The sequence below is a fragment of the Babylonia areolata genome, chromosome 13, assembly GCF_041734735.1.
Source record: "Babylonia areolata isolate BAREFJ2019XMU chromosome 13, ASM4173473v1, whole genome shotgun sequence".
Lineage (NCBI taxonomy): Eukaryota > Metazoa > Mollusca > Gastropoda > Neogastropoda > Buccinidae > Babylonia > Babylonia areolata.
Window position 1 is genome coordinate 20,174,349 of NC_134888.1, and position 10,000 is coordinate 20,184,348.

Genomic DNA, 10,000 nt, shown 5'->3' on the forward strand with positions numbered 1-10,000 from the left:
CACAGAAAGAGAGAGAGAAGAAGAGAGTTAAAGAGAGAAAGACAGAGAGAGAAAGTGATATAGAGAGAGTGAGTGATAGAGGGAGAGAGTGTTAGAGAGAGAGAGAGGACACATGGAGAGACAGACAGACAGACAGACAGATAGGCAGACAGACAGACAAACAGACAGATTATTAAAAAAAAGGAATAGTTTTACTGGATATGAAATGGCTACAATAAATAGGACCCCTAGTATCAATAACAACCCTCCCACCCACCGTGAAAAAGACCCAGGGACTTTTTTTACGAAACAGAATCATTCTGAACAAGTCGATGAAGACCTTTTACAACAAGAGTAGTTAACTGAGAGAGACAGAGAGGAGACAGAGAGAAAGAGACAGAGACAGAGACTGAGAGACAGAGAGACAGAGCGCGACAAAGACATAGCGAACAAAAAACCAAGCAGGCGTGCATTTTCCCATACGCCGTAGAAATAGTTCTATCGACTGCGTTTGTCTTCTCTTTCATAACACTGGTGTTCCTGTTACTTGACGCCTATTTCATTATCACCCCCCTCCTCGTCTCAAACAATAACCTGTGCCGTTGACAGCTTCAACAAAGAGCTTTAATTCGGGGGGGCCATTCTAGTAGTTTCGACTAACAGGTTATACAGGGCCGCTTTTATTTGTGCGAGGTGATGCTATGAAATAATGATAATAATATCTTCGATTCTGTGATTGAGTTAAAAGCCTTTAAAAGAACATGGATAATGATAATAAAAGACATTATTAGGTCTGGTCGCTGACACTGATATGAACTAATCTCTGAACAAATAAGCAGGTGGACTGTTTCTCGCGTGGAATGGTTGGTGTGGTGCTTTTGCACACAATGGTGTGGTGTGTGGGGTGTAGGGTGTGAAGTGTGGGGTGTGTGAGATCGAAAGGCATTAGGAACTGTTCGTAAAATATGTATTACAAACAATCACATGGCGTGGTGTGACACGCACGCACGCACGCACACACGCACGCTCAAACACACACGAACACACACACACGCACTAACACACACACACACACACACACACACACACACACACACACATACACAAAAACAAACAAAACAAAACAAAAAAAAACAGACACACACACACACACACACACACACACACACACACACACTCTATACATATCTATATATACATATATTATGTGAGGAACGGGATATATATATATATATATATATATATATATATATATATTATGCACAGACGCATAATTGTATGTCCACAGACAGACAGACAGAGAGAGAGAGAGAGAGAGAGAGAGAGAGAGAGAGAGAGAGAGAGAGAGGGAGAGAGAGAGAGGCATACATATCAACAAATATAGACAGAAAAATGAACATACAGACAAAGACACAAACAAACAGAAAAATAAAAGAAAAGACACAAACAAACAAAAGAACGGACAGAAAAAAGCACAGACAAATACACACACACACACACACACACACACACACACACACACACACACACACACACACACACACACACACACACACACACACACACACACACACACAGAGAGAGAGAGAGAGAGAGAGAGAGAGAGAGAGAGAGAGAGAGAGAGAGAGAGAGAGAGAGAAAACGAACAAAAAAAAAAAAAACAAACAACAACATAATTTAAAAGGCAAACAAGAAAACAAGAGACAACACCCAGAAGAAAAAAAAAAAACGAGAAGACAGGAAACGACAGATATAATCATGTGATTATGTACTGCGCACGGCATGGATGGATGGATGGGTGGATGGATGTGTTGAGTATGAGTGGCGGTCCGCGCTGTTAATTAAATATTACATGGGCCAAGGGGAGTTTTGAGGGGTAGGGGGGGCCCGGGACGGGGGGTGGTAATGAGTGAGTTTCGGGTGTGAGTGTGTGTGTGTGTGTGGGTGGGTGGGGGGGGGGGGGTGGTGGTGGTTGTGGATGGTCTCTCCGGACTGGTGCCAGTGTCACACCGGTTCCAGACCCCTCGTCTCTGCAAGATCAACATGATGGGGGGTGGGTGGGTGGGTGGGGGGTAGGGGAGGGGGGTGATGGGGGGGTTGAGGGGGGGGGGGGAAGTAGTGGGGGGCGGGGAGGGGAAGGGGGACTCACTGCTTTAAGGGTGGTGGGTGTGGTGGTGGTGGGGGGGTAGGGGTATGGGTGGGGTGGGTGGGCAGACCGCCAGGGACTTTCAATCAGTCTGCCCAATCTGGGTGGGGGAGGTCCCCATGCTTGCATCTTTGATGGGACGGTTCCCTCTCTCTCCTGTCTCTGTCTCTGTCTCTCTGTGTCTGTGTCTGTGTCTCTGTCTCTCTCTCTCTCTCTTTCTCTCTGTTTCATGTGTGTGTGCGTGTGTGTATGTGTGTCTGTTGAGGATCTGAGTGTATATGGTCTGTGTTTGTATCTGTGTCGGTGTCTGTCTGTTTATTTCTAAGTCTGTCTGTCTGTCTGTCTGTCTGTCTGTCTGTCTTTCTTTCTTTCTCTAAAAAGCAGATAGTTTGAATAACAAGAACGACTACTTCGAATGATGCACCTTTGACCAGTTTCAGTTTCAGTAGCTCAAGAAGGCGTCACTGCGTTCAGACAAATCCATATACGCTACACCACATCTGCCAAGCAGATGTCTGACCAGCAGCGTAACCCAACGCACTTAGTCAGGCCTTGAGAAAAAAAGAAAAAGAAAAAAAAAGGTGAATAAATAATAGATATGCTTACATAAATAAATAGATAAATAAATAAATTATTTGACCAAATAAAGTAAAATTAGATAAATGATGATACCGATCTTGGCGGTGATGATGAAAATTGAAATTTTTAATGATGATGATGATGATGATGATGATGATGATGTTCGGTGGTGGTCTTTATGGTAAGAAAGAGGACCAAAAGATGGAAGTAATGATATAGATAATAATCATCGATCATGAACCCCTTATTAATTTTGGATTGTGTCCTTTGGGAACAAAAGAAAAAGACGATGCGCTCTATTATTTATTTTCTACTTCTATGAGATGTCAAAGCAAGCCGACTGGTCCTTATAATCTGCACCGCATCTACTTAAAAAAAAAAAAAAAAAAAAAAAAAAAAAAAAATCAACGACGGGCAATACGTTCAAGACTCACTTGTGATACGCACTTTATCCAGTAGTAAAAGAACTATGATTAAAAAAATATATATATATTGAATGAAATCGCTAAAATGTGTTTTGCATCATATATTATCGCTAAAATGTATTCTGTATTATTTGTAGTATCTATTATCGCTAAAATGTGTTCTGTATTCTCTCTCTCTCTCTCTCTCTCTCTCTCTCTCTCTCTCTCTGTATATATATATATATATATATATATATATATATATATATATATATATATATATATATATATATATATATATATATATATATCTATATCTATATACACTTTGCCACACCGCTGTGGCGACGTTATTCGACGAAATTAAATATCTAAAGCTATGTTGTTGTGGTGGTTACTGTTTTGGAGGTAGTAGCATTGTTTGAATCATGTTTTTTTCTTCGTTTCTTTTTTTTTATTATCTTGATTATCTAATTCGGCGGTAAAGGAGACGTTGCCATCGCCTCAGGCACACCGCAACATGTATCTGTTTCGTCAAGATCTGCACAGACCAGTCTAGACAATGTTTGACCGAAATTCAGTGAAACGGTCAATTCAGTTTTTCTTTTATGTTCATTCTAGTTAATTAAGTGTTCACTTTAGAATATTCATATGCAGTAAACACGTCCATTGTGCAGTTAGTGTCACTGTATATGTTCTGTACAGAATTTATATTTCTTTTCTTTTGATTGCGAACAAAAAAAAAAAAAACGAGGTCATGCAATCTTCTTGCCAAACATAGCCTACGTTCCGGCAACTGGGAAGCGGTAATGTGATGTTTTCAGATCCGGAACGAGCTTCAACGAAATAAACCGTTAATAATTCGGAACAACGACTTAATTCGGAAGACTTACAACCTGTTATTGGTATGATAGTGAACACTTTTTTCCTGCTATGTTCAAGCCAAATTTGATATTGGCAGACAAAGTATTTCCAGAGAAAATGGCAATGTTAACCCACTCAGTACGGCCAGTCCTCTCTTCTCCTCTACACAGACCCCTCGGATGTCCAGTGGGTGTCTGAATGACCCAACCTTTAGCTACCGTCGTCAGAATTGTGGTATTCTTTGTCAACATTCACCTCTTCAGTATAAGAGCCTTCTGCTTGCAATATTTTGATGATGGTAATTGGGGTGAAACACTGTTAACGTCGTCTCTTTCGCCGTTCGTATGGAGAGAGTTAAAGTTTACCCCGGACACACAGTCAGACAGACAGACAAAGAGGCAGACAGATTCACACACACACACACACACACACACACACACACACACACACAACCGAACACTGGGTTTACGCAAGTGAGTCAAAGAGAGGGGTGGGAGGGGGGAGGAAGTAGATATCTGACCAATCACGTTGGTCAGGCCTTGAGAGCCTACCCAATGTTCGAATAAAACATTTCAAAATATATAGACACATTGAAATACAATACAATGATGCGCTATACATACATACATACATACATGCACACACACACACACACACACACACACACACACACACACACACACACACATGTATATATATATATATATATATATATATATATATATATATATATATGTATATATATATTTATCCCCCCCCCCCCCCCCCCCGTCTAAAATTACTGAAAGTGAAACCGTTAAACTGAAGAATACTAATATATATATATAGAGAGAGAGAGATAGATAGATATAGATGTGTGTGTGTGTGTGTGTTGTGTGTGTGTGTGTGTGTGTGTGTGTGTGTGTGTGTGTGTGTGTGTGTGTGTGTGTGTGTGTGTGTGTGTGTGTGTGTGTGTGTGTGTGTGTGTGTGTGTGTGTGTGTTTTAAACGGCAGCAGCCGCAACAACAATAACAACGCGGTGGCTCTTGGTTTTGAAGAGGACGTTCGCAAATACATGTAACATTTCTGATATTAAAAAGAATTAATAATAATAAAAAGATAATAATATAAAATACCCACGGTGGCCTAGTGGTAACGCACCCGACTAGGAAGCGAGTGTCAGCAGGTTCGATCCCCATAGATAGACCGAAATCTTTTTTTTTTTTTTTATTTTTATTTTTTAGTTTGCTGCCCTCTCCACTAGACCTTGAGTGGTGGTCTTCTTGGTGCTAGACTTTAGCATGCGATGATAAACAGACCGGAAGTCTTTGTGTGCACCTTGCAAATTTGTGCATGTAAAAGAACCCACAGCGAAGAAAAAAAAGAAAAAAAAAAGAATTGCTCCAGGCAAAGTTGGAGAAAAAAACAACAACAGCCCAACCTACTTTGATAGTAAAACAAATATACCTACACTTACTTGCTGCCAGAAAATAAACGAGAAAAGAATAATTATATGGGTGGCGCTTCACTGCGGCTGCGCGTTCTCCCTATAACAACGCCACCACTAACAACAACTACCTGTTAAGCTCCCTGATAACCTCCGTCATTCTGATTCCCTCGCAGCTTTTAAATATCGTCTCAAAACCCACCTTTTCCCTCAGCAGTAAGTTCAATTGTGGCAGGTCCACTTCCTTTGCGTTAGTTGTGCTTGACTATGTGTGTATACATATGTTTGTGTACATAACTACATGCATGTATATGAATGTGTATTGTGTGTGCGTGAGTTTATGTACGTTTGTGCCTGCCTATGTGTGCATATGTGTTAGGGTAGCTGTTAGATGCACATGTATTGTTAAAATATATGTATGCAGTGTGTGTGTGTGTGTGTGTGTGTGTGTGTGTGTGTGCGCGTGTGTGTAGTCACATTTTGGTGTGTGTATGTAACATAGATGTAATGTTTTATGTTAACAAAGCGTTTTTGTAAAGCACCTAGAGCAGATTTCTGGATAGTGTGCTATATAAGTATCCATTATTATTATTATTATTATTATTATTATTATTATTATTATTATTATTAATTAATTAATTAATTAATTAATTAATAACATCAGTAACACAACAAAAGTCATCAACGGTAATGCTGGACCTTAAACAAACGGACAGAAGACCAAGCTAAAAGAATTGCAGAGCACCCCTCGTTTTCTGTCATTCTTTATCTGTTTCTTTCTTTTCTTTCTTCTTTCGTTCTTTCTTTCGTTCGTTTTTTACTTCATTTTTTTTTTCTTTCTATTCTTTTCTGTCTTTCTTTCTTTTTTTTTTCTTTTTTTTTTTTTTTTCTTTTTGTCCTGTTGGACTTATACAGACAGCTGGAAGACCAAGCAAAAAACAACAACAAAAAACAAACAAAAAAATGCAGAGCATCCCTTTCTTTCATTCTTTATCTATTTCTTTCTTTTCTTTTTTTCTTTCATTCTTTCTTTCGTTCGTTCTTTTTTTCATTTTCTTTCTTTCTTTCTTTTCTTTTTCTTTTTGTCCTTTTTTCCCTCTTTTCTTCGTTCCTTCTTTTTTATTCTTTCTTTCGTTCTTTCTTTCTTTTCTTCTTTCTTTCTTCCCCCTTTCATTCTTTTTTTCTTTTCTTTCTTTCCTTCTTTCTTTTTTTTTCCTTCTTTCTTTCTTTTCTTTTTTCCCTTTTTTCCTTCTTTCTTTCTTTAATTTTCTTTTTTCTTTCTTTCTTTTCTTTTTTCGTTGTTTCTTTGTTTTTTGCTTTCCATCTTTCTTTCTTTCTTTTTCTTTCTTTCGTTCTTTCTTTGTTTCTTTCTTTCTCTCTCTCTTTCTTTCTTTCAGTCTTTCTTTTTTCTTTCTTTCTTTTTAAAACTTTTTTTTTCTTTCTTTCCTTCTTTCTTTTTTTCTTTTCTTTTTTCTTTCTTTTCTTTCTTCTTTTTGTCCTGTTGGACTTATACAGACAGGTAGAAGACCAAGCCAAAAGAAATGCAGAGCATCCCCTTTCTTTCATTTTTTTATCGTTCGTTCTTTTCTATATGTTCTTTCTTTCCTTTTTTTTCTTGCTTTCTTTCTTTTCTTTTTCTTTTTGTTCTTTCTTTCCCACTTTTCTTCGTTCTTTCTTTCTTTCTTTTCTTTTCTTTTCTGTCTTTTTTCTTTCTTTCTTTCCCTCTTTCATTCTTTTTTCTTTTCTTTCCTTTCTTTCTTTCTTTCTTTCTTTTCTTTTCTTTTTCCTTTTTTCTTTCTTTCTTTTTTCCCCTTCTTTCCTTCTTTCTTTTTTTCTTTTCTTTTTTCTTACTTTCTTTCTTTTCATTTTTCGTTGTTTCTTTGTTTCTTGCTTTCCATCTTTCTTTCTTTCTTTTTCTTTCTTTTTTTCTTTCTTTCTTTTGTTTCTTTCTCTCTCTCTTTCTTTCTTTCGTTCTTTCTTTTTGCTTTCTTTCTTTTTAAAGCCATTTCCTTTCTTTCTTTCCTTCTTTCGTCCTTCTTTTTTCCCCATTTCTTTTTTTCTTTCGTTCTTTCTTTTTTTTCTTTTCTTTTTCTTTCTTTTGTTCTTCTTTCTTTCTTCGTTCTTTCTTTTGTCTTTTTGTCTTTCTTGCTTTCTTTCTTTCTTTCGTTCTTTTCTTTTCTTTTCGTTTTTCTTTCTTTCTTTCTCTCTCTCTCTCTCTCTCTCTCTCTCTCTCTCTTTCTCTCTTTCGTTCTTTCTTTTCCCTTTCTTTCTTTCCTTTTAAAACTGTTCCCTTCCGTCTTTCTTTCTTTCTTTCTTTCTTTTTTTTTTTTTAAATTTCTTTGTTTGGAATTAACGGTGGCTTTCTCTTTGTGATCACTGCAGATGAACCAGTTCCCCAGTTTTCTGCCACCTTTCAGGGTCTGTTTATTATGAGTTTAATTGGACTGGAATAAAACGACATCAACGTTATATTGAAGACCACACGCGTAGACGGGTTCGTGCAGACACACATACAGACACACACAGACACACACAGACACACACAGACACACACACACACACACACACACACACAAACACACATGCACGCACGCACGCACGCACGCAAGTACGCAAGGACGCACACATACACATATACACACATACGCATAAACGCACACATAAACGCACACACAAACACATACACAAACACACAAATGCACGCACACACACACGTACACACACGCATATTCACACATATGCACCCCCATACCCACCTCCCGCCCCCCACATACACACACATATCCCCACCCCGAAAACATACACATGCATGCACGCTCACACACACACACAAACACACACACACACACACACACACACACACACACACACACACACACACACACACACACACACACACACACACACACACACACACACACACACACACACACACACACACACACACACACACACACACACACACACACACACACACACACACTCGTGCACGAACACGCACGTACTTACTCTATTTTTTTTTTTTTATATCATGACATTAATTCTTTAATGACCAAAATACAATAACGTTACTAGACAGATGACAGAACACCTAACAGACACTTTAGCAAGATGCATTTCTAAGGTGGGAACAGGTAACTCACGAAACAAACACATATACCTACCTACCTACCTGCTTTGGCAAGAGACATTTCTAAGGTAGGAACAGGTAACACACGAAACAAACACATATACCTACCTACCTACCTACCTACCTACCTACGTACCTGCTTTAGCAAGAGGCATTTCTAAGGTTGGAACAGGTAACTCACGAAACAAACACATATACCTACATACCTCCCTACCTCCCTACCTGCCTACCTGTTTTAGCAAGAGGCATTTCAAAGGTGGGAACGGGGTAATACACGAAACAAACACATATACCTACATACCTCCCAACCTGCTTTAGCAAGAGACATTTCTAAAGTGGGAACAGGTAACACATGGAACAAACACATATAGCTACCTACCTACTTACCTTCTTTAGCAAGAGACATTTCTAAGGTGGGAACGGGTAACACACGAAACACACGAGAGACAATAAAATGTGGCGATAGAAATTGCCATGACCGTTCTTCTACCTTTCCCAACCCTGTCAGTTTTATTTGGACATTTAAATACCGACCGTCAGATCAAGGAAAAAGAGAAATGATAGTAGAAACGGTACTTCCTGTCAACGAGAATTATGCACGCATAAATACATATACATCTACATACTTACCTACCTACCTATTTACCTACCTACCTACCTACCTGCCTACCTACCTACACACACACACACACACACACACACACACACAGACACACACACACACACACACACACACACACACACACACACACACACACACACACACACACACACACACACACACACACACACACACACACACACACACACACACACACCATGCTGATTTTCACGTTATTCTTCAACTGGCAAAAAAGTGCGTGCAGCACACGTAATCTGATTGTGTTCGTTTTTCTTCTTCTTCTTCTTCTTATATTATTATTATTATTATTATTATTATTATTATTATTATTATTATTATTATTATTATTATTATTATTATTCTTGTTGTTGTTGTTGTTGTTGTTGTTGTTGTTGTTACTATTGTTATTATTGTTTTTATTGTTATCATCATTAACATTATTATTAGTTGTTCTTTTTTGTTTTTGTTTGTTTGTTGTTTGTTGTTGTTGTTGTTTTTTGAAGGACGGAATGCACACTATCACAATGTGCTTAAAACAAACCTAAAACGGGGGAAAAAAACCCTGTCAGCATTGAAGTATGATCTTTGCGTGTTGTATTGTGTTGTGTTGAGCTGTGTTATGTTGTGCTGTGTTGTGTTGTGCTGTGCTGTGCTGTGCTGTACTGTACTGTACTGTGCTGTGCTGTGCTGTGTTGTGTTGTGCTGTGCTGTGTTTTGTTGTGCTGTGCTGTGATGTGCTGTGTTGTGTTGTGCTGTGCTGTGTTGTGTTGTGTGGTGTTGTGTTGCGTTGTTTCGTGTCGTGTCGTGTCGTGTCGTGTCGTGTCGTGTCGTGTATCCATGTCATGCTGTG